At 39.0% G+C, this 26,085-nt stretch overlaps 2 long non-coding RNA genes across 2 annotated transcripts; both read left to right on the forward strand.

Annotated features, from left to right (window-relative positions):
• Positions 1 to 1,911: 1,911 nt before the first annotated feature.
• On the forward strand, positions 1,912 to 16,949 carry LOC102150597 (uncharacterized). The gene is made up of 6 exons (XR_290273.4): positions 1,912 to 2,504; positions 9,597 to 9,730; positions 12,158 to 12,375; positions 14,201 to 14,293; positions 15,850 to 16,001; positions 16,557 to 16,949. It is a non-coding gene; the product is annotated as an uncharacterized lncRNA (long non-coding RNA).
• A 6,228-nt stretch (positions 16,950 to 23,177) lies between these two features.
• On the forward strand, positions 23,178 to 25,883 carry LOC138924044 (uncharacterized). Its single transcript, XR_011438599.1, has 3 exons — positions 23,178 to 23,333; positions 24,590 to 24,738; positions 25,727 to 25,883. It is a non-coding gene; the product is annotated as an uncharacterized lncRNA (long non-coding RNA).
• Positions 25,884 to 26,085: the final 202 nt, after the last annotated feature.

Genomic DNA, 26,085 nt, shown 5'->3' on the forward strand with positions numbered 1-26,085 from the left:
TTGCTTAGCCACAGATGGCATTGGGACTACACTTCCACTTTGTACAATATTTTGTTCCTTAATAATCATTGCCTTGTTTTTCACCTATGACCTTATGACAAATTTGTAGTGAAACTTCTGACAGATTGCTAAAACTATCCCCCAAATGGTCAAACACAGCAGGTAAACTGTCAACTCTGATTTGTTTGATCTCGTCTGTTTGGAGGACATTCCTCTTGGACCATGTCTTCCTGGCACACGTAGAAGAACTGCTCTCCAGGCCTGTCACACCAGCAGTCTTGAAGTTATTGCTCCTGCCCTTTACCTCGGTTCCCCTGTCTTCTTCCTTCTTATGTGGGAGTAAGCTATCTTCCAGTGGCTTCTGAAAAGCTGTGCATGGGAAATAAAAGGTTGAGACCTTGCTGTTCTTGAAGGTGTCTTCGTTCTACCCAACCATCCAGTTAGTTCAGCTGAGTAAGAATTCTAGGTGCAAATGGAAAGACATTTCTCTTTTGTCTTCTAACGTTCCCATTGACTTCTTTCAGCATTTCTATGATATTAAATACTACCGTGACTCCCAACTCTTTGTACAAGACCTATTTTTTTCTCTCCAAAAACTGTCTGGGTCATTTCTGGTGTTCTCAGCTTCACTGTGGTGGGCCTTAATGGAGATCTGTTTCCATCCGCTGTGATGAGCTCTTAACAGGCCCTTTCAATGTCTAGATTTATCTCCTTGACTTTGGGGAAATATATTATGTTAGCACTTCAGTAATGCCCTCTCCTCTATTTTCTTGTTTTCTTTCTAACTTCCTATTATTTCAAGTGGTCGATTCTATGCACTGATCTTCAAATTTTATAATTTCTCCCTGATTCTTATTCCTTTGTCATTTTTCCTCTTCTTCTTCTTCTTCTTTTTTTTTTTTTTTGTTAGTTTTTTAGGGACTTTTACTCTTTGGAAGTTCTGTACATAGACTCTTGTCCTTATTTTAGTCATGCAATCAATGTCTATTTGGATACTAACTGTTGTATTTTTCTCTCCTCTCTCTTGTGATTTTTCTCTGTTTTCCCCCAAATTTGTTTTCCTGTCTTTCTTTCTTTTTTCTTTCTCTCTCTCTTTCTTTCCTTTATTTATCTCCTTTTTTCCTGCTTATCCGTATTGGTCTCTAACTCAGCTATTAAGTGTTTTCCTCAAATGTCTGGTGATTCTGGCTTATCCATTTATATTTAAGAGCCAGACACTAAAAATCTGATTGTATGTGGGGTACAGCTGATAGACTAGTAGCCTTCACAGGAAAGTTATTGATTGGGGCCCTTTTGGCACCTTCAAAATGGAGATCTATATGTCTCATTTCTTGCCTTCATTTCCTCAGAGAAGAATTCTGATTTCTCATTAACACAGTTCTTGAAAATAAAACAATATTGGCATCCGTAAATATTTTGTTGTTGTTGTTGTGTAATTTTACTATCACATTTCATAGTAATAGGTCTTCACAAATTTAGTTTTGAAATCATGATGGGAAATATCCTGAATGCCAAACTGAAGGAGGAAATTTATAATTTGTCATAACCTTCATGCCCGAAACCTTTAACAAAAAATTGCTGTTCATAAGGCGGTAACAGCTGGGTTCCTACATGAGATAACTGGTTGGTTTTGTTCTACATGATTTTCTCCTTTGATTCATGGGGGCTAATGTAAAGCAATACTGATGAGATTATTAAGATAACCAAAAGGTGGGGGCCTCCATGGAGCCGGGCCAGGCTTTACTCAGGTACCTCTCACTTGTCATTGCACACACAGCTCTTTCCTACTGTCTTGGTTATGGCTGTTGTTGGCAAGAGAATAGCAAGTGAACAAACAAAAGTCCAGCATCTTCTTCAGCACGTGGCACTCTTCAGAGCCTGGAAGTCAAGACCACGCAGAGTTCTAATTCTAGTAATTTATTAAATGGAACTGCCCTTGTGACCTCAAACAGGGAGTGCTCTGATAGAAAAAAATGAACAGTGCATTCACTTCTCACCTCTGACAGCTGGCCTGAGATTGATATCTGCCATTTCTGCCTTCACTAGGGTATCAGGTAATGAGAGCTGGTAAAGGATTTGGTGATGTCAGAATAAAAGCCTTTCATAATACTAAGAACTGTCAGAATGCTTAAAAATATGACCATGGGACGTCGTCACCAGCAAGAACTTTTTTGTGAGATGTGATGAGCAAGTGGATATCAACTCATATCAACACCATGAAACACTGCACTGTTGGTCACGAAAGAGGAGATACATCACACCAGAGACGGATGAAGCTATTTGTGCCATTTACAATGCCAAGGAAACAGACAGGGTGCCTATGGCCATTATTTCAAAGCTATAAACCTTGTGTCTTTGCCCGCAGTGGAATATACTCTAAATTGGTCACAGTCAAAAAGGATTCAAAAAACCATGAGAAAAATAGAAGAAAGAAAACCTTCCCAGATCATTGTTGGACACACATACATGTACACAACTGAGTGATAACAGAGAAGGAACTCAAGGTGAGTAGCACAAGAGTTAACAGGTAAACTAAAAACTAATTTCGAATATAATCCAAGATTATAGAGCTTTCCATGAGATAGTTGATATTTATAAGAAAACTGGACAAATGAAAAATAATTTAAAAATGATTCTCTGCTTTACAGAAGGATCTACCTCAGAGCTCCTTTCCTGAGTTGAGGTTTTTGATGGGTTTTAGATTATTAACTGATGCAATTGTCAGAGTTAGGGTTGAGGGGACAGGAGTACAGGCAGCTGCTGCCAGGTGAAAATTAATTATAAAAAGAAAATAGAGTCTTTAAATTGATAATTTAGGGAGCTGGAAAACTGGAAACTCATTCGCAACAATTTGATTTTTGCATGGATTTTCAAAAACATGAATTTCGGTAATTGGCAAAGTACATCCACAAAAACCTGTAAAACCAATGTTTATTTCTTGAAGCCTCTACACTGTGAGCATCCGTGCTACTTTGTTGGAGGAAGGGGAACCCTTGTCTTCTTTCTGGGTTTACAGCAGCAGTTCTAAGATTTTTAAATTTCATAATCAATAAAATTAAGACAGCTAACAAGAAAAGATTTGTGTGCAGGTGGGTAGGGGGAACAGACACAGGGTCACCAATTGTTTTTTTGTTTCACAATAAAGATGCAAACAAAGCAAAGTCTACTATCTTAGTATTTCTTTCATTTCATATAAAGACAATAAAATCCAAAAAAAAAAAAAATAAGAGTACAGTCTCAAAATAAAAGGCAGTCCTTCATTAACTTAAAATAAATTTAAACAAAATTTTCACTCCATAGTCTTTAGATTTTTCATTTTATAATGTAAAACCTGTGCGTGATGCAGCAATGGTTATTGGAAGCAAGTTTGTGAGCTACTCATCTAGACATTGCCAGATCCTGAAAGTTTTCTATTTAGTCTTGATATAACTATGTAGTGGAGCTGGAAGGGGGCTTAGAAATTACTTTGTTAAATTATTTCTTTTACAATGAAAGAATGAAGGCTTTGTCTTGTCTAGGCTAGCCCAGCTAACTGGGGTGTGAATGGGGTTTTGGCCAGCTCTCCTTCCGACGCACTTTGCAATGCTGCCTGTCACTCCTCCACTTGCCTGAGATGCTAACATTTTGGCACAGCTGAGCATGATATGGAGGCTCTGAAGGAAGGACTCTTGGAAGTTGAAAGGGTTTCACTTTCAAGAAGTATTTATTGGGTACCTACTCAGGGCAACTCCCAGTGGAGAGGAAGAGCCCTTTTTCCTCAAGTTGAATATAATCCTGTCTGGAAGACAAGTCAAGTACCTGAAAATAAACCTAACAATGTTCAATAACGCAGGATTGAACATTTCATGAGTAGGCAGACAACAGGGATCAACAGGGCCTGGGGAGACAGAGTCATCATGTGCTTCTGAGGAACATTTATGGGAAGCAGCAGTGTTGCCATGTGTAATTTGGTTTTGGGGCCCCAAATCTGCATCAGACTGTGTAAGCACTACGCAGCTGGAGCCTTACTAGACCTCTCACAAGGGCCTTTGGTGCCTTCACCTTTCGTCCTTTCATTTCAGCTCTCACAAGACAAAGAACTCAGGAATGGAGAGTTTTGAAGAGGGCAGGAGGACGAGCAACGAAACATTTAACACCCCTTTTTCATTCTCATTAAATGCCACAACCTTCACTGTTAAATATGCTCTTGACCTTGTAGGACAAACTCTAGAAGCAAATTTCTCATTTGCCGGCCTCTCCCTGGGCCTTCTGCGACATACTGTCGCTCAGACAAGTACTGTTCTTAATGGGTTTATGGGAAAGGCTTGGCCTGCCTTTCCATCTGCACCTTCTGCTGGCTCCCTCCGAAAAGCGCGAGCTTGCCATACGACATTCCCTTGAATTATTTAGATTGGTAAATCTTTCTGCATCTCACATCTTTAGTCCATCTGTTAGCCGGAGCTTTGCCTTTATAGGAAGTGTCCTTTATGCATGCTGGCATCTGTCAGCAGTACACTTCCCTCTTTTATTCATGATCTTCTATGGGAGAGGGTACAAGCTGCAGAAACGCCGCATGCCTGGTATGCATTTCATTTTAATGGAAGATTACATGACTGGGGTGCTGGTTTATTACCTTGCTCCACATGCATCCATTCATCACCTGGCAGCCCCCTCACCCACCCTGTTAGGAGGTGCTGGCCCTTCTGCAGCCCCTTGGTCCCGGCTCTATGCAGGAAGTGGGCTTGATGGGGGAGAGAAAACTAATCCTTTAAGAAAAGATGAAAGATCGGGAGAAAAGAAAAATATATAACGGAGAATCATGGGTCGGGGAAAGGGAAAGGTCTTGATCTCAGGCCACTACCCAGATGCAGACATGGAATTATTTGTACAAAGCACTAGATGCATTAAGGAAAATGTCAGCGGGAACACACTGTGTCCCAGCTGAGTATATTCTCCCTGAAAATCATGCTCCTAAACGTGTACTTTTTTCTTGTTTTCCACTCACAGAGTAATTAAATCTCAGCAAGGTCTTCTCATCCAATTTTCTTTTTAATGCTGGAATAGCCTTTATAATACTGTTTGCCAAATGTGGATTATCCATGAGAAATAATCTTCTATAAGAATTTTCAAATTATTTTATGTTGGCATTTTGATGTCAGTCTAAAAATAATCAATATAAAGATACCTAAATAGGGTGATCATATATACTAGTTGCCTGAAACATTCACAGTTTATGCCTATTGTATGTAAATTAATGCCTGACAATTATTTTTATCACTCTCCTTTTACTCACAAAAGCGTGCTGGTTTGGATCCTAAATTATGATCACGCTAATAAAAAAATCCTAATAAAAAAATTACTTGAATGACCTCTCTGTATTTGACTATTGCCAATATGATTTCAGGGTCCATGTTAGAAACTGTGTTGCTTCCCCATTGGTACCATGTCAGGCTTCTTTACTACAGAAATAATGGATATGTGCTCATGAGGAACAGACCAACATCTATATTTGGAAGACAATTTCTCCTTCTAACTAGGGTATTTTTCAACTTAGCTTTCATTAATTTTCTTAATGAATATTCTGTGAGTGCCTACTATGTGTCACATACTTTTCTAGATTGTGTTTTCAATGTAAACAGGACAAAAGTCTTTGCGCTGATGGGACTTACATTCATTGAAAATGACTGAGATTATATTCTGATTGACAGCCACTTACAGTTTCGTATACATATTTACATTCATAAAGGATATATTGTATGTTCTAGCATTGAGTGAGCACAGATTTTCAGTAGTAGAGATAAGCAGAGTGAGGCAAATAACAGATCAGAAAGGCAATGAGGACCAGCACCAGTTCAGAGGAACCACTGATACACCAGCTCTTATCACCTGTGAGTCATATTCCTTATCCCTTCCACTGTATTAGATACATTGTAAAGGAAAATGAAAAGGATGAGTGCTGAGGTCCTGGTACTTGTTATGGGGACCTATGGAAAAATGGAAAGTGCCAAAGATATGTATGAGTTAATCCTGTGAGCACAAGTGAGAATTCTCTGATATTTTATTGAAAGAGAACATTGGAAAGAAAACCAATCTAGACTTCTCTGAGGTAGTCAATCAGAACCAGGCATGTAAAGATTTGGAAGTACAGTTTACTGAAAAGTCCCTCAATTTTCCAACTCTTCCATTAAATTTCTATTTCTACTATTATATTGTTAATTTTCAAGAGTTCTTTCTTTTTCCCTGACTCAATTTTTTTAAATCACCCTGTCAGAAATGTATTAATGCAACATAATCTCTTATCTCTCTGAGGATATCAATTACAATTTGGTTGTTAAAGATTTCTTCTCCCTACAAAAGTCTTTGTTTTCTATGAAGTCCTTTCTTTTATACTTGATTTTGGTTCTATCTTTAATCTTAGATGCTTTTTATAAACTATAGGCCAACCTTTGATGGTCCATTTATAAGAGTGAGGTTTAAAAAGCCAATTGGAAGCTCCACTTGCCTGAGAAGGGCTTGTTGGCTGGCGGGATTCACTGCATGGCAATTGGGCAGTACCACGTGTTTTCACTAGAAGTTTTCCAAATGTCAGTTTCTGTAAGTCTTTTCTCTTTGACATTCAGCCTCCCAAGAGTGGTAGCTTCCAGTCTCCTTCCTGGAGGGCGTAAGCTGTCTGCATTCTAAAGAGTAAAAGGAGTGTGGAGACTGGAGAGTCCCACGGTTCAGAGTGAATACTTTTACTTAACCCCCTTTCCCTCTACGGCACCTGGTCTCTTACCTCTTGCCAGGATGGGGAGAAAGTAATCACCTGAAAGGATTGGAAAAGGTCATCAGGGGGACTAACTGGACTTCAAACATACTTTCAAACAATCTTCCCATTTCAGTCCCTTTGGATTTCACCTTCAGAGGTCGCAGGTGCTGTTCTAGGGTTCTGAAGCTGAATGCAGTATCTTCCTCTTGGTGCCTATTCTGAAGTCTTGGGCTTGGATATTTTTGCTCTGCTGAGTGAGTTACAAGCAGTCCATCTGCTTTCTCTTTTCCAAAATGTTATCTATATCTTCTATCTGCCACCATGTTCTTCTCTCTTCTTGTGAATTTATAGATTTATACCTTATTTAAAAATTACAGAATTCTAGTGGAGTTTCAGGAGGGAGCGGAAATAAAAATTTGCGATCCATTTCCAACTTTAACTGAAGATCCCTTTCTTTCTTTTCCAGGAGAAAAATTTCTGATTACTCTTACAAGTCTTGAAAACATATTGAGCTCTCTTGAATGTCTTTTCATAACACAATCCATTGTTTTCTGGCTTATTTCAACTCCCAACTATCATAATAAATGTAAAATACAAAACTTACGGAAGTAAGGATTTTTTTTTACATTACCACATGCTAAAGTGACAATATAGAAATGATGTATTGTATGGCCCCTGTCTTTTAGATGGTGATAATCAGTTTGGGTTTTGGTCTCAACAAGTCAGGAGGCTTGCCAGAGATCATGGGGAATAAAGACTTCTGCTCCTTATTTCCCTACTAGGTGAAATCACAGCTCAGCAAATAGGTCCAGCCTTCTGGGCAGGTAAAGTGTAGACAGATGAGAACCCTAAATTTCTCCCATTCTACAGACACTCAGTCCATTTGAGCTGGGCTGATACCATTCTCTAGGTGGTAGAGAAGCCTCAGTGCACTGGGAAATCTGGACTAAGGAGATCCTCTCAGGCCTGAGCATCAGGGCTAGCTGCATGGGTTTCTAATCTGGAGAGTTTCTTAGTGTTCCACGAAGAGAAAGACCAAGGCTTTGTGTAATGCTCTGCTATCACCATCTTGAAATTCTTAATAATTTTTGAACAATGAGTCCTGTATGTTTATTTTGCCCTGGGTCCTACAAATTACATAGTTAGTCCTGCCTGACATACTGCATGAAACCCTTGCAGCTGAGAGAGTGGAGGCTGAGTTTAACCCGTCTGGCCTCCCATTGTGAGCAAATAGTTGGGAATGACCATAGACACTATCAAAGTTTAGAGATTATAAATAACAAGGCAACTGAAGATATAGTACAGGTTGGATCTACAGTTGCACAACGCATGTATTCAGGTGCCAGACAGGCAACCTAATGTGCGGAAAGGGCTGTTATAATCAGGGAAGGTTAGCTCTGGGCAAGCAGAAAGAGCATGTCCTGTCTAAAGACATTCAAATTCAGTTTTAAAAACACTGGATTGTATTAGACAGAATATACAAATGGATCACCAATTTGCAACCCATGCTTAGGCAAAATCCAGGAGGCCATTGTAAATCCATGGTTATTCCCCAAGACACCACTTATCTTACACAGTTTTTTCAGAACTAAGATTTTTCAAAGTCAGACTAGGATGTCAGGTTAGTTCATATATTGATTTTTGTCATTCTTCCATTGCCTCTCAAAGATGCAAACGTATGTTTTACACTTAGGACACTTATTTGGCACTAGGCCTTGTGTTGAATGCTCCTGTTTTCTTTTACTTTGAGCAGCCTCACCCTTGTCACTCATGCTATATTTGATATTTGCTGTAATATGATTAGATAATTGTGGTGAAGGCATCATTCTCTGAGCAGATGGGCTGAACATTTAGGGTGAGCCCTGTAGCACAGTGAATGAGAGCATTGAGAACCTGGCAGAAACTGAACAGTGTTTGTGTGTGTGTGTGTGTGAGTGCTCACCAAAAACAAGATTCGCCCCAAAACAGCTGGCAAAATTGGCCCAGTCTTGACTGTCGCTGCAGGGACTCCTGAGAGACTAGGGGAGTTATCATTTTAACAGTTGAACACTGTTCCCTTTAATTTCCGAATATTGCCCAGGCTGCACACTGATGGAGGTACATTAGTCAGTACGCAACACCTTCCCCAATTTTAAGTTGATTTGTTAGCTTTCTCCCAACATGTTTAAATGCATACATACATCAGAACTGAAATATCTTATCCTGATTCTTGGACTTGGAGGAAAAAAATTGAAGTCTTTATGGCATAGCAATGTGACTTTTGAGTGCCTAAATATATAAGACATATAAGATGCAGCCAAAAAAGTGAAAGACCTGGAATCAAATTCCCATTCTTTTTGTATGGTGTAGACTTGCATAAATCACTCAACTTTTCTGAGCCTCCATTTCTGTATCTGTAAAATTGGATCATAATGATAACTACCTTATTGGGTTGTTGCAAGGATCAGATGAGACAACGGTGCCTCCTGGTCACCCAGAGATTTGAGGGTATTCATAGTTCAACAACTCATTCATGGAACACAGATTGGTAAAGTCTACCTTGCATGTGAAACCCAGAAATCCTCCTCTGGTGATACAAGGAGAGAATCTTTCAAGAATTAGACAAGAAACGCTACTTTTATCCAAATAAATTCCTCTTGTATAAAAATATGTAATTTACTGAAAATGGGGAAACTTTGGAGGAAAAGAATATCAGCTACTTTGGATGGGACTAAAAGATAAGAAAGAAAACTAAACTTCATAATCCTTAGGCCTGTAGGTTCTCTAAAACTCAAAGATCTAGGATTTAGAGATATAGGTTATCTCAGTAGACACTGAATTACTGGAACAACACCAAGAGTCCTGTGAATCATCTCTCTTCTTTCCAAAGGATCCCGATGATGTCATTTGGATCATATAAAACCAGAACCATCCTGTGCCAAAGACCTTCCTGCTCGCTACTTTTACACTGAGTGATGGATAGGGCCTATGAACTTCCACTTGCTCCAGTGGCTTCTCTAAGATGTAAGTGAACTTTATCTTTAAGAAATTAAAGCACTCTGAAAAGACCAGTGCCCCTGGGAGCCTCCTAAGAATTATGGTATTGGGTAGGTTTCATATGTGAAGTGGAGTTGAAAGCATTCTGCACATCACCTCTTGATTAATCTTCTTTTAAAAAACCATATGGTAGGCTAAATAATGGCCCCTAAAGATATCCAGGGACTAATCCCTGGAGACTGTGAATGGGACCTTATATTGCAAAAGGGACTTCCAGGTGTGACTAAGTCAAGTCTCTTGAAATGGAAAGATTATCCCGGATTATCTGGATGGACCCTAAATAATGGAGGTAAATGTCTTTAAAAGGAAGTAGGAGATATGATGTCAACAGAAGCAAGAGATTGGAGTGATGCAAGGAAGGGATCAGGATCCAAAAACTGTAGGTGGCCTCAAGATCCTAGAAAAGGCAAGGAAACAGAATGTTCCCAAAGCCTCAAGAAAGAACAAGACCTGCCAACACCTTCACTTTAGTCCAGTGGAACTGATTTTGGACTTCTAGCCTCCAGAACTACAAATAATTTGTGTTGGTTTTTTTTTAAAGATTTTATTTTTTTTTCCTTTATTCTCCCCAAAGCCCCCCAGTACATAGTTGTATATTCTTTGTTGTGGGTCCTTCTAGTTGTGGCATGTGGAACACTGCTTCAGTGTGGCCTGATGAGCAGTGCCATGTCAGCACCCAGGATTCGAACCAACGAAACACTGGGCCGCCTGCAACGGAGCGCGCGAACTTAACCACTCGGCCACGGGGCCAGCCCCCTAATTCGTGTTGTTTTAAGCCGCCAAGTATGTGGTAATTTTTTCAGCAACAATAGGAAACTAACATGCATTGGTTTCATCAACTTTTACTCTCCTAAAAATTAGCAACAGGTAACTCATAATATCTAAAATATATTGAGCACAATGATATGCTAGGCACTGAGTTCAGTTAATATTTTACATACAGTATTTATTTTTATCTGCCTGACAACTTTTGGGGTTGATATTAGTATTGTCACCATTTTATTGAAAAGGAAAATGAGGTTAATAAGGAGCTAAGTAACTTCCTCAAGGTCACCAGTTAATAACCTGCCTGGTTTTATTGTTTTGTGTCTGTTTTAACCAACTACTAAGTTGTAGCTTTTTCAAAGGCAAAGATTCTATCTTAACCTCCTGTGTTCTGTGATGAAATCAGTTCTCATCATAGTCCCTGAATTCAAATGAAAATAAAAATAAAAATGAAGCCCACCTGAAACCATGATGTTAGCCAATGAGAAAATAATTTTATATGCATAAATTTAATCTATGCCCATCTGTTCAGAATTCTACTAATTACATAAGGGAAGGTGCATCTGATTTCCTTCAACAGTCACCTCCACTCTATCCCTTCTGCCATGTGGCTATGGCCATAGGAACACTTCATGTATGAAACTGGGTTCACATTCTTCTCATTGGTTGCCCCCCTCCTTTATTTTTAAGTGATTCAACCAGAGGAAGTAGATTTCTTGCAAGAGATATGTCATGCAGAAGCCAAGTGCTTCTGGTATTTCATTAGATGCTGATAGCGTTAGATTTTAAGTTGACACCGAAGCCTAATTAAACATTATGCCAGTGCACATATTCTGCAAATTAAGACACAACACATTACGGAGCCCAGTCTAGGATAAGTTAAAAAGGAAGCTGTCAACATGCAAAGAACCCTGTTAAGTGCTTTAAAGAGAAATTTTGAATTTAAAATGCAAATGGGTTGAGGACTCCTTTCCTTTCAGATTGAAAAGAAAAATTCGGTGGGGTAGAGAGAGTTTTATTTCATTTTGTACTAATCACTGAGTTTTGACTCCAGTTGCAACCACAGTATACTACAGCAGTGTTAGAAACGGCAAGAGGAACTAGCCTACAGCTAACAACTCACTTTTGGCTCCTCACTAGCTGAATGAAAAGCCAGAAGCAAACCAATCCCGTCAACGTTGACAAGTCAACACATGTGTTGAAAAAGAAAGAAGTTTTCGGATTGAAACAGGCAGGACCACTGGCACCCTTCAGATCTGCACAGCTGTGGAAAAGTTCTGTACCTGACTTCATCAAACTGTGGGGGGCGGAGTGCTGGGAAAAGCCAGAGAGGTTGTGAAAGCTGAGGTGATGGACTCCAGAGCTGCAGAGCCGGGAGCAGAGCTGAGTATACTGGCTGTGACAACCTGAGTTTTAGGAGAGCAGTGAGGACAGTGGGCCAAGGGAAAAAGTGATGTAAGAGGTAGAGAGATTTGGGGTGCTCTGCTGTGCTCACTGGATCCTACCTCTACCCCAATTCCCATTACTTTTCTTTGAAATGTTATTTGTATTCATCCAGTAAATACCAAGTCGTTGTTATGTTGATGCTCTGAGCAAACAAACATGAATAAAAAGTGGTTGTTCTGACAGAGCCTGCATTTGAGAAGGGAAAGAAGATCCAGACATAGACCTTACTAGCCACCCTGCTGGTGATGAATGTCTCCTAGTGATCTGCACCAGGCTGCAGGTGAAAACGGTGTCTGAGGCAGCTCATGGAGGAAGCATCTGTGAAGGCCCCACGGAGACAAAACGTTTGAGTGGGACCTTAAAATAAAAGTAGAATTTGGACCATCGGACCTGAAGGAGAGGTAAGATACAGACTCAGGTACTTTGAAAACAATGTTTAAAAGGAAAATCATTGGAAGAATTAAAAAGATTGACACAAAAGAAAGGTCATGTCTGTTCAGCTCAACCAAAAGAATCCTAACTTGAGCACTTTCTTTTCTGAGTTGTTTATTTGATTGTAGCTGACTCTAAGCCATTTATATGGCCTTTCAAGGGGCTGAAATCGCAGCACTGCCTACTTTGAATTTTTAATTGCTTTTTCTTAATAAATAAAACAGACTTGAGAGGCAGGGATCTGATTGAAAAACTAATCCAGAAAATTGGATATAGTTGGTTTTATAAACCTTGTCATTGGATCATTAAAATTGTTTAAATCTTCTAACCTCTTCAGAAAGAACTCCATAAGCCTTGGTCAAAGCTCCATGCCAATAGTCAACCCAATTTATTTTGTTTCCATTAAATTCATTCTCACCATATGTGCAATAATCTGTTAAATAAATGGAGAACACAAACACATATGTACACGTGCGCACGCACACACACACACACAGAGTCTTCTGCTCTTAAGGAAGTTAACACTTTGATGGAAAAAAGGGTTTGTGTCCATGAAAAAACTATAGAAAATAATACATTATTTGATAAAATACTAGATTGAATACAATTCAGTGCCAAAAAATAGAGTAAAAGACAATTTCTACGGGTGGCAGACATGGAAGGAATCAAAGTTAGAAAAGCTTAATTGAAATTGGCTCAAGTTAATAATTTTTCAAATGTATAAATACTACCATCTAAAAGAAGATTTGATAATTTTATCATGGTATATCGTTTGAGATCCAAAAACGAAAAGTGACATGGATCCATCAGAAACGGCAATTTTGAGAAACTTGTCAAGTTTTGCTTTATTTGAAGTTCTTATCTTTAAAAAATATCTTTAACATATTGAACTATTCAATTTTCTTAAAATTGTCCTAGGGAAACTGTGATTTTTTTAAAATTTATCTTGATTTTAAGAAAGAATTAAGGATAATTTACTAAATAACATAATTGTAGAAAAATTGATTGAATGGCATTTAATGGATTTTGCTCACTGAAATAATGAAATGGTAATTGCTTAATAATGTCAAATTATTTTCTGCTGTATACAATTATTAATTATATGCAAAGAAGAATAGTTGATTTTTTTTGGTAACTATGATGATTGAATAAATTATTTAATAACATCCAATTAATTGTGTTCTGTTCAATGATAAGATGATAACTGATTGAAAAGTAATAGATGAATTTAGTCTTCACACAGTAAGCAATACTACATGGAATAAAAATCCCTATTAAATCAAGACAAGGAATAAATCATATATTATCCTTAGAAATCAATAGGTTCTGTTAAAATTAATTTCTTTTTTATTTTAAAAAGTGAATTGGAATACAACTTTGTGCCTATAAACGTTTTTTTCCAGAAAAAAAAAGATGAAAGATATTACATAAACCCAGTCTGGTCCCTTTTTATGCAGTGAAACAGGGACTCTTTCCCTATCATTAGGATTTCAGAAAAGAGAATGACATAGTATAATCTGAAACTCTGTGAACCTGGGAAAGGCTGATAAATAATAGGATTCATATATAATTATTCCTGATGAGCCAGACAAGCTAAGACAAAATTCCCTTGAACATTACTAATCATAAGAGGTATTTCCATTGGCAAATTCTTTATCTCTTTTTCCATGTCTGGAAAAATGTCCATCTTTCCTTCACTAACAATCCCCTCCTTGATAACAATAGTAGTTAGAGAATCATAAACCTTAGAGTTGGAGTGGATCTTAAAATTCATCCAGTTGCATTGTCTTCCAGTTGCAAGAACGTGTCTCCTCTTGGTGCTGTCAGTGCGCTGCACAGGGATCATGGGCTTGGGCAGCCGTGTGGGATGAAAGCCTTCAGCCAGAGGTGAGTGTTCCATGTACTCTCCCTGCAGCACGAATTGCCGCAGAATCTTCCCCACTCAGTGTAGCAAGTACTGCCTCCATGTAGTAACTGATGAAAATGTCCTAAAGGAGAGAGTAGAACAAAAGAAAGGAGGAAGAAGCAGGTCGTGTTAGCAATGGAAGAGAGGAAGAGAAAGAAAAATCCTGTGCTGATGGAGCACGTTCTAATCATATGGTGAAAATTAACTCGAAAGATAGATAGATAGACAGACAGATAGATAAGATTGAGATAGATAAATAGCTAGTTAGATAGATAGCTAGATGGGTAGATAGATCTATATGGGTAGACGGATAGAAGGATGGATGGATGGATGGGTGGATCTATTGACTAATCTTACTTAGGATTCTTTGGTCACATGACAAAACACCCTCTCTACCTCTGCTCACCATTACTGCGGTGGCCAAAGGCAGGCAAAGAAAACTTCACAGTTTGGAGGCCTAAAATTAATTTTGCTATTGGACTTCTCAATTTTTAATTAATATTTTCATTGTAAAGAATTTTTTTCTAGAATGTTTTTCTGTGGGGGGAGTGGAGGAGGCTGCAAAGGCAGTTGTAAAAATTTACACAAAAGGGTCACCAATAATAACACTCTGTAATTTGCTTCCTTTTACTCTAAAATATAGCTTGCCTGCTTAACACCTAATTCTTTTTAACAGCTGCATAATATTCTGTTGTGTATTTCCACCATTTATTTAACTAATCTACACATGATGGATGCTTAGAGTGTTTTTGGTCGTTCAGTAACACAAGCCTCTTGAATTTTAAAAACTTCAGAAAAGTAGATTGAGAGGCAGCCCATACAGAGAATATTCATTAAATAATAGGCCAGACATATGTGATAATAAACACAGTGTGAAAATAAGAGTGTCAGTGTTCTTTGCCTAGCAATCAATTAAGACAGCAGCAGGGGTGATTCAATTGACTCCAACATTTAAGACTGACAATTGGAAACGAAATTTAAAAAATGGTGAATTTACTTCCTGTCTACAAACACTATCGCAGTTACTTTGTGACCTTGGCAAACCTCTGCCTCTTGACCCTCTTCTGGAAAGTGATAATAAGTCACATCTTATGGCAAACATCCCTATGTGACATTTTACCCAGTTTACAGTCATAATGGATCACTTATATTAAAGAGAATAATTAGGATGAACTTACATGGTATTAAATGGACAATGACGTTGGCACCGTTCTCCGAAGCTCATTGTACACACTGCCTAGGGGATGAGATAAAAAATAACTACTTATCCTTTGGCTCCACACTTTGAAATTAAGGCTCGATATGTAATTCTTTTTTCTTCTTATTTACCTTGGAATTTCACTGACTCATTCACTCAATCATTTACTACATAATTTTTTAATGCTCACCATGGTCCAAGCACTGTGTCAAGGGTAGAAACACAAAGATGAATGTGCCCTCAGGTAGTCTGTGTCTCCACATGACTTAAAAAGCATTCGGAAAGGGCAAGCTATTATTCTCTTCGCCATTTTACACAATTAAATCTGGATTCTTTCAGATCCTCCTATGGCACCCTTTCCAATCATGTTCTCATTCCCTGGGCTCCAGTTTTAAGACATAGAAGGCAGTTCGGTGCCGCTGCAGCTTAAGGAAGATGGGGCCTGGACGAGACTGGAAAGGACCTCAGCTAAAGAATTTGAACTCTATTTTGTAAGTGTAAAGCCTTTCAACATGGCAGTGATGTGATGAAACCAGTGACTTAGGAAGATAACTGGAAATAGGGTAGACTGAAGAAAAAAATTGTATTAAAAAGCAAAAGAGAGATGATGGAAAGTCTGAAATGATGAAGGCCAGTGAAAGTGGAAAGGAGGAATAATTATAGAGGCATTTCAGAACAAGAATCAGAAAGACATAGGGACAACTGAGCATTGGATTGATGAAAAAGGGCACACAGATTTTTAAAAAGCTCTTTTTTTTGCCAGGGGTGGGGAGAGGGTGTTCTTTATCTGTGTGTCACTCTCACCAGAGAGCTTGGTGTTGTGTGTGTCCCTGTAAAAACCTCAGCTTCCATTAAACAAAGTGCTCTTCGTAAATGCCTTCCTTGTAAGACCTGGCTGCCCTACCCCAAGCCATTAGTGGGAACAGAACGTTAATAAGAAGGGACTGTGGTATCTCTAAGAGAAGCTGACCTCCTTCAGCGGAAGCAGGGCACCCATTATAGCGTAATGATAAATCACGAGCTTTTCCCTTCCATTATTTTCCTAGAAGACTCTTCTCTGAATGCATAAACATACTGGAGGGAGGAAGAAAAAAACAAGCAACAGATGAACAGAAAAATGGAAAAAGAGAGAGGGGGCAGACAGACAATCAACAGACTCCCCCTGGGATTTAAAATGATAAATGCACCATACACATCCACATATTTGCATATAGTGAAACTTTAACATAACCTCATAAGGCAAAATCTCCACAAGAAAATGTGTACTTGAACTGTAAGATACAAGAGCCTCATTTTGAGAATTATAAATACAAATGTCATTTCAAGGAGTGCCTAATTATATTTAATTTTATGGTGTTTTTCTCCCTATCCCTGAAAATTCAAAGACAAACTAAACCAAGGTGAGGGAGAGAAATCAATAAAATTTATAACTGAACTTATTAGCTACTTTCCTTAGCCAATCTTTCAGCTGTATCCATGATCCCCTCACATTTAACAGAAATATGCTTTCAGGGGAGATACTTGCTGGGTTCTCCTCACTTGACATATTGATCAGGAGCCAATACCGAGAAGGTGTAGGCCATTCTTGCTGGCTCTACAATAACGTCTACAAGATAGTTCAATAACTATTGCTAAAGACCTGCTCTTATGTCAACCATAGCATTGTGGCTCTCATGTGTCTTTTGTCTCCAGAACCTAGGACATGCCAGCCAAACACCGAAATGAGTTTTAGAGCTCTTGGAAGATAGCTCCTGTTCAAAAGAAACAGGATCAGTGTGAAAGCATGATGGGAATGAATAAGGGAGGTTCGAAGGGGGCTGATCTGAATACTGTGAGTTTTTATACTTTGTCTATGTGTCTCAAAGAGCTCAGATTGAGTGCAAGGATTAGTGGGACCGTTTCCACCCAGCTGAGTACATCAGACTCCGTTTTTGGCTTCTATTCTGCCTCTGATACCAAGAGCTTCTTGCTTAGACTAGATCTTTCCATATTTGAAACCTTATCTTCCACCAATGATCTTTGGTAGGCTCTCATCAAGTTATTAAACTTTATTTCCTCTTCCAGTTATGTCTGGAATGAATACTATAATCTGGCTCTAGTCCAGTGGAAATGGTCTCTTGTTTGGCCAGCCCCAATTTGCTGGTAGGGGGAACATTTGGATAGATGAAGAATTGGATGTTGGACATTAAGGGGACTGGCTTCAAAGGAAGTCTAGCTATTCTTAGTTCTTTGTGTCTTTGGATGTGCCTCTGTCTATCTAACCTTCTAGAGGATATTTGATAGTTTGATAGCCTCCATGTTTTCCACCATCCCATCTTAAAAAGCTTCTGTTTGCTTTGGAGATCCAGATCCATGTGGTTCTGTGGAGGCTGAATCGACCTCTGGTTGAGGAAATCAAGTACATGATGTGGGCAAAGCCAACTGGTACATTCCATTACTCTCTTCCTTCATATCCTGGTCAGAGCAATGCTTTCAGTACTGAAAATGTGGCCTAAGAAAGTCCAATTGGAATGAATTTCAGGAGTTCTTCTGGGGATGCTGGCATGAAGGTCTCATCTCTCTTCTGCAGATGTAAATGAGGAAGCATCTAACTGTTGGAGCTCCTGCAGCTATCTTGGAGCCATGATAAAGTCAGGCTTATAATTCATCCCATAGCACATAAGATAAAACAAAGAAATAAAAAAAGAAAATGGTCTTTGAGGCAATATTGGACTCCATACCAAGCTCACTGTAGCTAACCCTGCTTTCAGAAATTCCATTTATTTTAAGTACTGTATTAAACTTGAGACCAGTTTGAGTCCGATTTTCTTTTGTTCACAATCAAATGCACACGAATTTGCTTGTGAAGGGTGGTTTGTGTCCCTGGCTTCAATCTTGGTTTTGGTGAAGATCTTTCATGGACCTGGTGTAGGATTTGTAAACAGTAGGTGTATTTCCAATGTGTTCTCCCTTCAAGCAAAAAGGAACTGACATGTTAAAGTGCGTGTTCCAAAATTATTGGTCAATTTCTTTTTTCTCTATCGGGCATCTAGCTAACTATGAAATTATTCCTCCAACATATTTGATATACCATATTTCCATGACATCGGCCTTTTTCAATTTTATCAAAAAATTGTTTTCCATGCCCCGCCTCCTACTCTCTTTTCTTCATGATTGCTTTTTGGTTTTTGGTTCCATAGCTCTTTTTGGTGACAGTTACAGATATCCCCCCTTTGTTTTAGTAAGAATTGCAGTTAGCGCCACTTGCATGGTAAAGGACCAGATCATCTTTGGCTTGAGCTGAGAAATATTTCCTCCCAGACTACTGATTTACGCCTCAGATTTTTCAAATATTCTCTAATAGTGCTTTCCATCAATCGCTACTTTATATGTACAAAGTATTCATTGCTTTCTAATAACTCAGACTGCTTTTCCTTAGCTTTGTTGCTAACATCTATTTTTTTGACCATATGTCAGTTCAGTAACTCAGTCATTTTTGAGCCATCATGATTTTCATCCCTTTTCTGATTTATCGGTAGACTACTCTCTCTCTAGTATGCCTTTCTTCCTTAATATATTTGTGAAAGACTCTTTGACCTCAGCTGTCCTGAATGTTTTACCGTGCTTGCTGGCCAAGGCTTTTGCAATGGGTGCAGTTTTATGAATCTCAAGATGAGCTTTTCTTTTAAAAGCTGCCCTTTCGGTTCATTTAAATAAAATGTCTCCAGCTGTGTTTATGCTACAAAACCACTTATAACCATCTTCTCCACTTTGGCCTCAAATATTTTTTATTCTCGGACCTCCAGATTGCAGCCACAACGGATTTTGTTTTTATACTTTGCTATGAACCTTTCTACTCCCATCTTTGGGTCTGCATTATAGCCTGAGTCCTGAGATAAACACACTGGCCTCATAAGCAGCATCTCCATTGTAAACCTCTGCTCAAAGACCCAGACAGTATCTCCCATCACCAATTTTCAGAAGTTCATGGTGTCCAGTGAGCCGCCCACTTAGTCTATATGGGGGGTTCTGGCATTACCAGAGGCCCTTGTGACTGTCTGGAAGTCTACTTAGGGACTAAGGAATGTGGTCCACAAGACTTATGACTGGCTAACTATGGGCTAAGGAATTTGGACCATAAGAGCTAAAAAGAAAAGATAATCATACTGGTTTTTTGGGGTGTTTTTGGAGGAAGATTAGCCCTGAGCTAACATCTGCCACCAATCCTCTTCTTTTTGCTGAGGAAGACTGGCCCTAAGCTAACATCCGTGCTCATCTTCCTTTACTTTATATGTGGGACACCTGCCACAGCATGGTTTGACAAGCGACGCACAGGTCTGCACCCGGGATCCAAACCAGGGAACCCCCCAGGGGTCAAAGCAGAACATGTGAAATTAACTGCTGTGCCACCGGGCCAGCCTCCATACCAATTTTTTAAAACTATATTTTCAATATGACCATAGTTTAAGTTAACAGAGTCTCTTCCTGGGTAAACTGTTGATTCTTTATTTTGTCTTCTCTCCACTATTTTGCTTTGTCTTCCATTTTCCTTTCCTATTCTTCTCTGATGCCATTTGAATATTCCTTCAATTTCACAAACAGACATAGGAAACCCATTTGAATAAACTCCTCCCACCTGTAGCAGTGGTGCCATACTAAGGAAACTGGCAAATACTATGTGGTTAGGGTAGATTTTCCTTTGTAGTAAGAAATGTTGGCAGTTCTGGTAGTTATTCTCTGACTGTAATCAAGCATTAACACATTATTCCAGGCAGTGCTGTACTATAGCTTATCAAATATCAGCATGGAGCATATACAAGCTTGATCATGGGAACAGGGAAAGTTGGGAATGTGTGATTGAGAGTCCAGTAATGCAAGGTTTCCAATACCGGGTAGCCCAAAGTAGGAAAAAAATAGATTGATTCTAAGCCAAGTGCTTAAGAGAAATCTGAGGATCGAGCTGGGAAGACAAAATACCAACACTGAGTTCAAAGAAACAGGAAAACAACTTTACATCGGAAGTAGAGCCAAGAGCAAGAAGCCAAGCAAAATCAGAATAAGGAGTCCTTATTGGATCATAAAGAAGAGAGTTCTCCTTAAGGTAATAAATGGATTCATGTATGTGATACTAAATATTATTAAATAAATCCTATAAAATTAAGGGATTATGATTATTGATTAATAGGAAGAATGGTTCATAAATGCCTTGGGAGAAGTAGTTTAGGGAGTGAGAGACCCGAACAGGTTTTACAGTAATTTAGATGCTGCTGCTGCTCTGTGCCATTGGTTTGTCCGGGAGTTGGCATCATTTAAACTTTTTTTTTTTCTTTAAAGTTTTATTTTTTTTCCTTTTTCTCCCCAAAGCCCCCCGGTACATAGTTGTATGTTCTCAGTTGTGGGTCCTTCTAGTTGTGGCATGTGGGGCGCCGCCTCAACGTGGTCCAATGAGCAGTGCCATGTCTGCGCCCAGGATTTGAACTGAGAAACACTGGGCCGCCTGCAGTGGAGTGTGCAAACTTAACCACTCGGCCACGGGGCCGGCCCCTCATTTAAACTTTTTATTGAACTATTTCCTAAGATATGTATTGGCCTTCTTGGTTCAATGTTCAAATTTCTTATAAAGTAACACCGCATGTGCTGTCTGTGTAGCAGATTTTAAAGACAAATTTGCCTTTATAGTAGTTATTGATTATATCAGGAAAAGTTCAACTTTTTCTGACAACGTGCAAAAGACCAGCACAATTTTACTTAAATGCGACATTTTATCCGTAATTACATGTTGATATTGCGAAGTGGCCTTTAACCATAAGCATGATTCCTCACCCATTTATGCTGTAAGAGTGTGATCATCAGTGCTACAGTTTTTAAATGGCTCAAAGTGTTTCCTGTTACATGAAGTTTCTTCTATTCCTTCCTCCATTAATAGATCTTGGTGACCATAATTAAGTTGACAATACTCTAATAAGCTTATCCATAGTTAACTGATAAAAAAATTAATTATCTTGTTGACTCTACCTTGGTTAGAAAGAATGTTCCAATTGAAGTTACCTGTGAGTTGCTTCTATTTTAGAGCTCATACATTTAATAGTTGAAAATATTAATAATAATTTAAAAGCAAATGGTGTACTAAATGCAATATGGTATGGTGGATTCAATCCTGGAAGGAAAAAAAGGGACATCAATGAAAAAAAACTGCTGAAACCCAAATAAAGCCTGTAGTTTAGTTAATAGTATTGTAACATTGTTAATTGCTTACTTTTGACATATTCATCAAGGTTATGTAAGATTTAGTTAACACTTGGGGAAACTGAATAAAAGGTGTATGGAAATTCTTTATACTACCTTTGCAACTTTTCTATAAATCTAAAATTAAAAAATACAGTAAACAATGAAAAGTTTATTTTAAAAAATCAAGTGGTCAATGCAAAGAAGAAAATGTAATTGCTACCATCATAGCTTTCTTACTCCTCTTTGGTAACATTCCTTATTTAAATAAATTTATTTATGTATTTATTTATTTAATGTTATTTATTATGATTCTTTATTTAAATAAATTGACTCTTTTTCCAAAGGAAGAAATTAACGATAAAAATAATTAGGCAGTTAGTTCTGTGGAGATCAATAGTATATGTATGGCAGACATTTATATTAACACAAAAAGCAAACAGGTCAAAGCAAAGAAACAAAAAACAGCAAAAACAAACTAAAAAATGTTAGAGGTTTGCTTGCCTTCCAGCTCTTTATCTAAACCAAATTTTCTAAAACGACAAGTGCTTTGGTTCTTGAGTGAGGTCAGGATTCATAAAAACCATTTGTCAGGATCCACTTGGTACTTGACCCAGAATCCTCCACAGGGCTTTCGCTAGGGAGCAGCTACAGATGCTTCCTGGGCCTTGGTCTGCACATCCAGTTCTCTTGACAACTGCAGACCACTCGGTAAGAACAAGCCTCAGTGAAATTCTGATTTGACCCCACCTTGAAGACCTGGCTAGTGGGGGTTGCTCAATAAATGCTGGTGAATGAATAAATTAGATTGAGCAGTGTGCTGGGAGTGGAAGCAGAGACCAAAGGACTTCACTGCCCTGGTCTGCCAGATGCTCCATTCCAGACACAGGCCTAAGCCCTGAGCAATGTCCGATGCTTGCAGTACTATAACTCCCTGCTGGACATTGTCCTGTGCTGGGAGCCAAATTTGCTTTGCCCATGAACTTCCCAAGAGGCAACTTTTGTCCAGAAGGAATAATCATAATCTGGGGCAGAACAGAAGAATTTCTGAAAGAGCTTAGTTCTTGTCTTGAATTAGAGAAAGTCAATTGGCTGTTAAAAGTTTCATTTGGCATGAACAACACAGCTTTTATACGCATGCATGCAATGAAGGGTGGTGACAAAGTGCCATAATTCCAGGAGGAAATTTCTTTGGAACTCACAACTGTGAGAGAGCTGTATGGGCCTGTTCCCTGACATCTTTGCAGTCAAAAAAGCTATTGGAGAGATAACTTTGTGACAATTTATAATCCTTTCTGCCGCTGCCATTTGTTCCTAAGCAGCTTGTACTTTGAAGCTACTCTTCTTTTGTATGGCCAACAGTAAGACTCTCTGACTCTTTGTGCAAGGAAAGAAAGGAAAAGGATTGAGTGATGGAGAGTCTGGAATGGAGGTCAGATTCCCAGATGAAGGAATCACAGTTGGGCATTTGCTAAGTATCTCTCCTTGTCCCCTTGGCCTGTGTAGGTGATAGTTGTTGCTACATCAATGAAAAAGTTTTCAAAGTTTTGCGATTCATGTAGGTGTATTATCTACCCACAAATGAAGACAGGCGTCTATCACTTGGAAAGATTTGAAAGGTATGGACTCCCCTCCCTCCAATAAATCTAATTCTGTAATTAGAAACCCATTCTTTTTGTCCTAAAGCATTCTAGTCTGTTAAAATGCAATTGCCCCTGGGAAAGGCAACCCATTAAGCTTTAGAAGCCATTATTGCGGATTAGTTTTGCAGACCGTTTTTTGGAGGATTTGGAAGAAGAGAAAAAGACCTTAAGAAAGAAGCATTTCTTAAATGCCTTTTACATGTTTTCACCTTTTAATCTTCACATGGCCCCAGCTTCATTTTTCAAAAGTGAAAGTGGGAACTCACAAACATTAGGCAAATTGCCCAAGGACGCTCAACTGGTAACTGAAGGATCTGGGGTTTAAATGTGGTGCATCTGACTCCGAAGTCTGGGCTCTTCTGTTGGAAGAAGCTGTGAGTAGACAGTTGCAAGTCAGAGATGGGCAGAGCAGAGTACTTCTGAGAATGCGGTGGGGAGGATGGTGTGGAAAACAGAAAGTGGCCATTTGTAAACCAGTTGCTGGATCGCAAAGCCCCTACTAGGGTTTAGTTCAGCAAATTTTTTTTTTTTAATTTTTTTTTTTAAAGATTTTATTTTTTCCTTTTTCTCCCCAAAGCCCCCTGGTACATAGTTGTATATTCTTTGTTGTGGGTCCTTCTAGTTGTGGCATGTGGGACGCTGCCTCAGCGTGGTTTGATGAGCAGTGTCATGTCCGCGCCCAGGATTCGAACCAACGAAACACTGGGCCGCCTGCAGCGGAGCGCGCGAACTTAACCGCTCGGCCACGGGACCAGCCCCCCCTTTTTTTTTTTTTTTAAGATTTTTGTTTGTTTGCTTCAACCTTATAAAGAAGTAGATTGGTGCAGTGATTTAGCTCATAGGCTCTGGAGTCAGAGCCGGACCTGGGTTTCAATGCGGTCCCTGCTTACTAAGTATGTGACGTGGAAAATATACTTCTTTTTTTCTTGTCCCCACACTTATAAATTGCAAATATTAATCAAAACTTCTTCATAGAATTACTGTGATGATTAAATGAAATACTGCATGTAAAGTGCTTACTACCAAGATTGAGACAGAGTAAACGCACAATCAATGTTGGCTGTTATTATTTCCACAGGGGAAGACAAGGGAGTGGTATCCCATTAGGATAGATCCTTCCAGTCTTTCTTAGGAAAAGAAGCAGCCCCAGACCTTTTGAGGCTTGATTTTTACAGTGATATTTGAAACTCCCTTTGTTTTCGATGTTTCTGTTTTTTTTTCTTCCGACATAGGGCTTCTCATCATCTCACTATAGTTCTGGCGTCTTCCTATCTCTGAATATGGAGCAGAAAAACACTCTAAGTGCAATTTTCTCAGAGAAAAGAGAGACTGAGGGAGAAAGGCAGAGAAGAGGCGTCTGAAACTGCTGAAGGATCTGGAAGTAGGTTTACGCCAACTCGTGCATTCTCTTAAGGATGGTCAAATATTTCCAACTGCCCTCTTATGAGTCTGTTAAGGCTATGGGTGGGGGAGTCAGTAAATGGGAAACAATAAGCAGGAGGTTTTCCAAAAGATACCAGAATCATTAATGCCTGTGTGAAAAACTAAAGTTACATGGCATGGGGGAGGGGGACCTTTTCCCTATTATTCAGGAAACTCATCTGGTCACAGTGGGGCATGCTCTCCAGTAAGAAATATTATTCTTCTAGAGGGTGCAATTTCAGATAAAAGGAAATAAGGGAGGAGGATTAAGATCTTGTAAGGCACTTGGATATTGCCACTGAAAATGGATTGGGTTGGGGGTAGCCAGGAAGAGGAGGGGAGGGGAAAGGGGGCCGAAATACAAAATAAAACAAAGCTGAAACAGTCAGGAGAGCCCCAACCCCTTAGCTTGTAATAAGTCAGCTTTTGTTAGCTTGGCTTTTGAGTTTTAAACACTCAGTTCATCTCCATTGATTTGTAATGAGGCTGGGAGGCTCACAAAGCCTTAATCAAGCCAGGATCCCTTTAAAATGAACTCTTCTGCAAAGAGAGCTGGCAGATAGCATCTGTGGAGGAGAGGTGTTGCAGAGAGCTCACTGTCTCCATTGTGAGGCTTACATTCGGCCAGAGAATGGGGTAGGGGCTTCATTAGTCTGATAAAAACAGACAGGCCAACTTTTCATTAGAGGGATGCACAAATCCTCTTTACTTGGCTTTCCTCCTTTACATTATAAAAGCATTATCAGGCCCAAGCTTATGGGACTCATTATTCCATACAAACACCGGGCTTGGAGGTGGGGAAGTACAGGGAGCTGAGCTCTCCATCTTGGAGGGGCATTGAGGACCTCTGCTAGCTTTTCAAAGCAGAAACACTGAATTAACCATAGGCCAAGCTTCCTAACCCCATGAAATTAAGATCCATAAGATAATCTTCTTTTTTTCTGCAGTCACACAAGAGAAAGTGGTATAACTTTTGACCTGTTGCAGGAAGGGTCATTTCTTCTAAGATTTATGCTTCAAGATTCTGGATTATAAAGAAATTCTAACGCTGGTGTGTCTCATCATCTCAAGCGAGATCATTTTAAGTAAATTTAGTAAATCATACTGCTGCTGTTGTTTTCATTTTCTGCGCCATGTCTCATTATGAAATCACAGATAATATAAAATTTTATAGTAGATTTAAATTAAAATTTTGGGGATAGAGGCATTGATATGGTGGCTTGGATCAGTAGTCCTCATTTAACTTTTATAGCCTTTTTCCTCTCTGGCCTCTGCCTTCTGCTACTGTCTTTGTCTCACTTTTTTT

This window comes from Equus caballus, chromosome 5, assembly GCF_041296265.1.
Source record: "Equus caballus isolate H_3958 breed thoroughbred chromosome 5, TB-T2T, whole genome shotgun sequence".
In the NCBI taxonomy this organism is placed as follows: domain Eukaryota; kingdom Metazoa; phylum Chordata; class Mammalia; order Perissodactyla; family Equidae; genus Equus; species Equus caballus.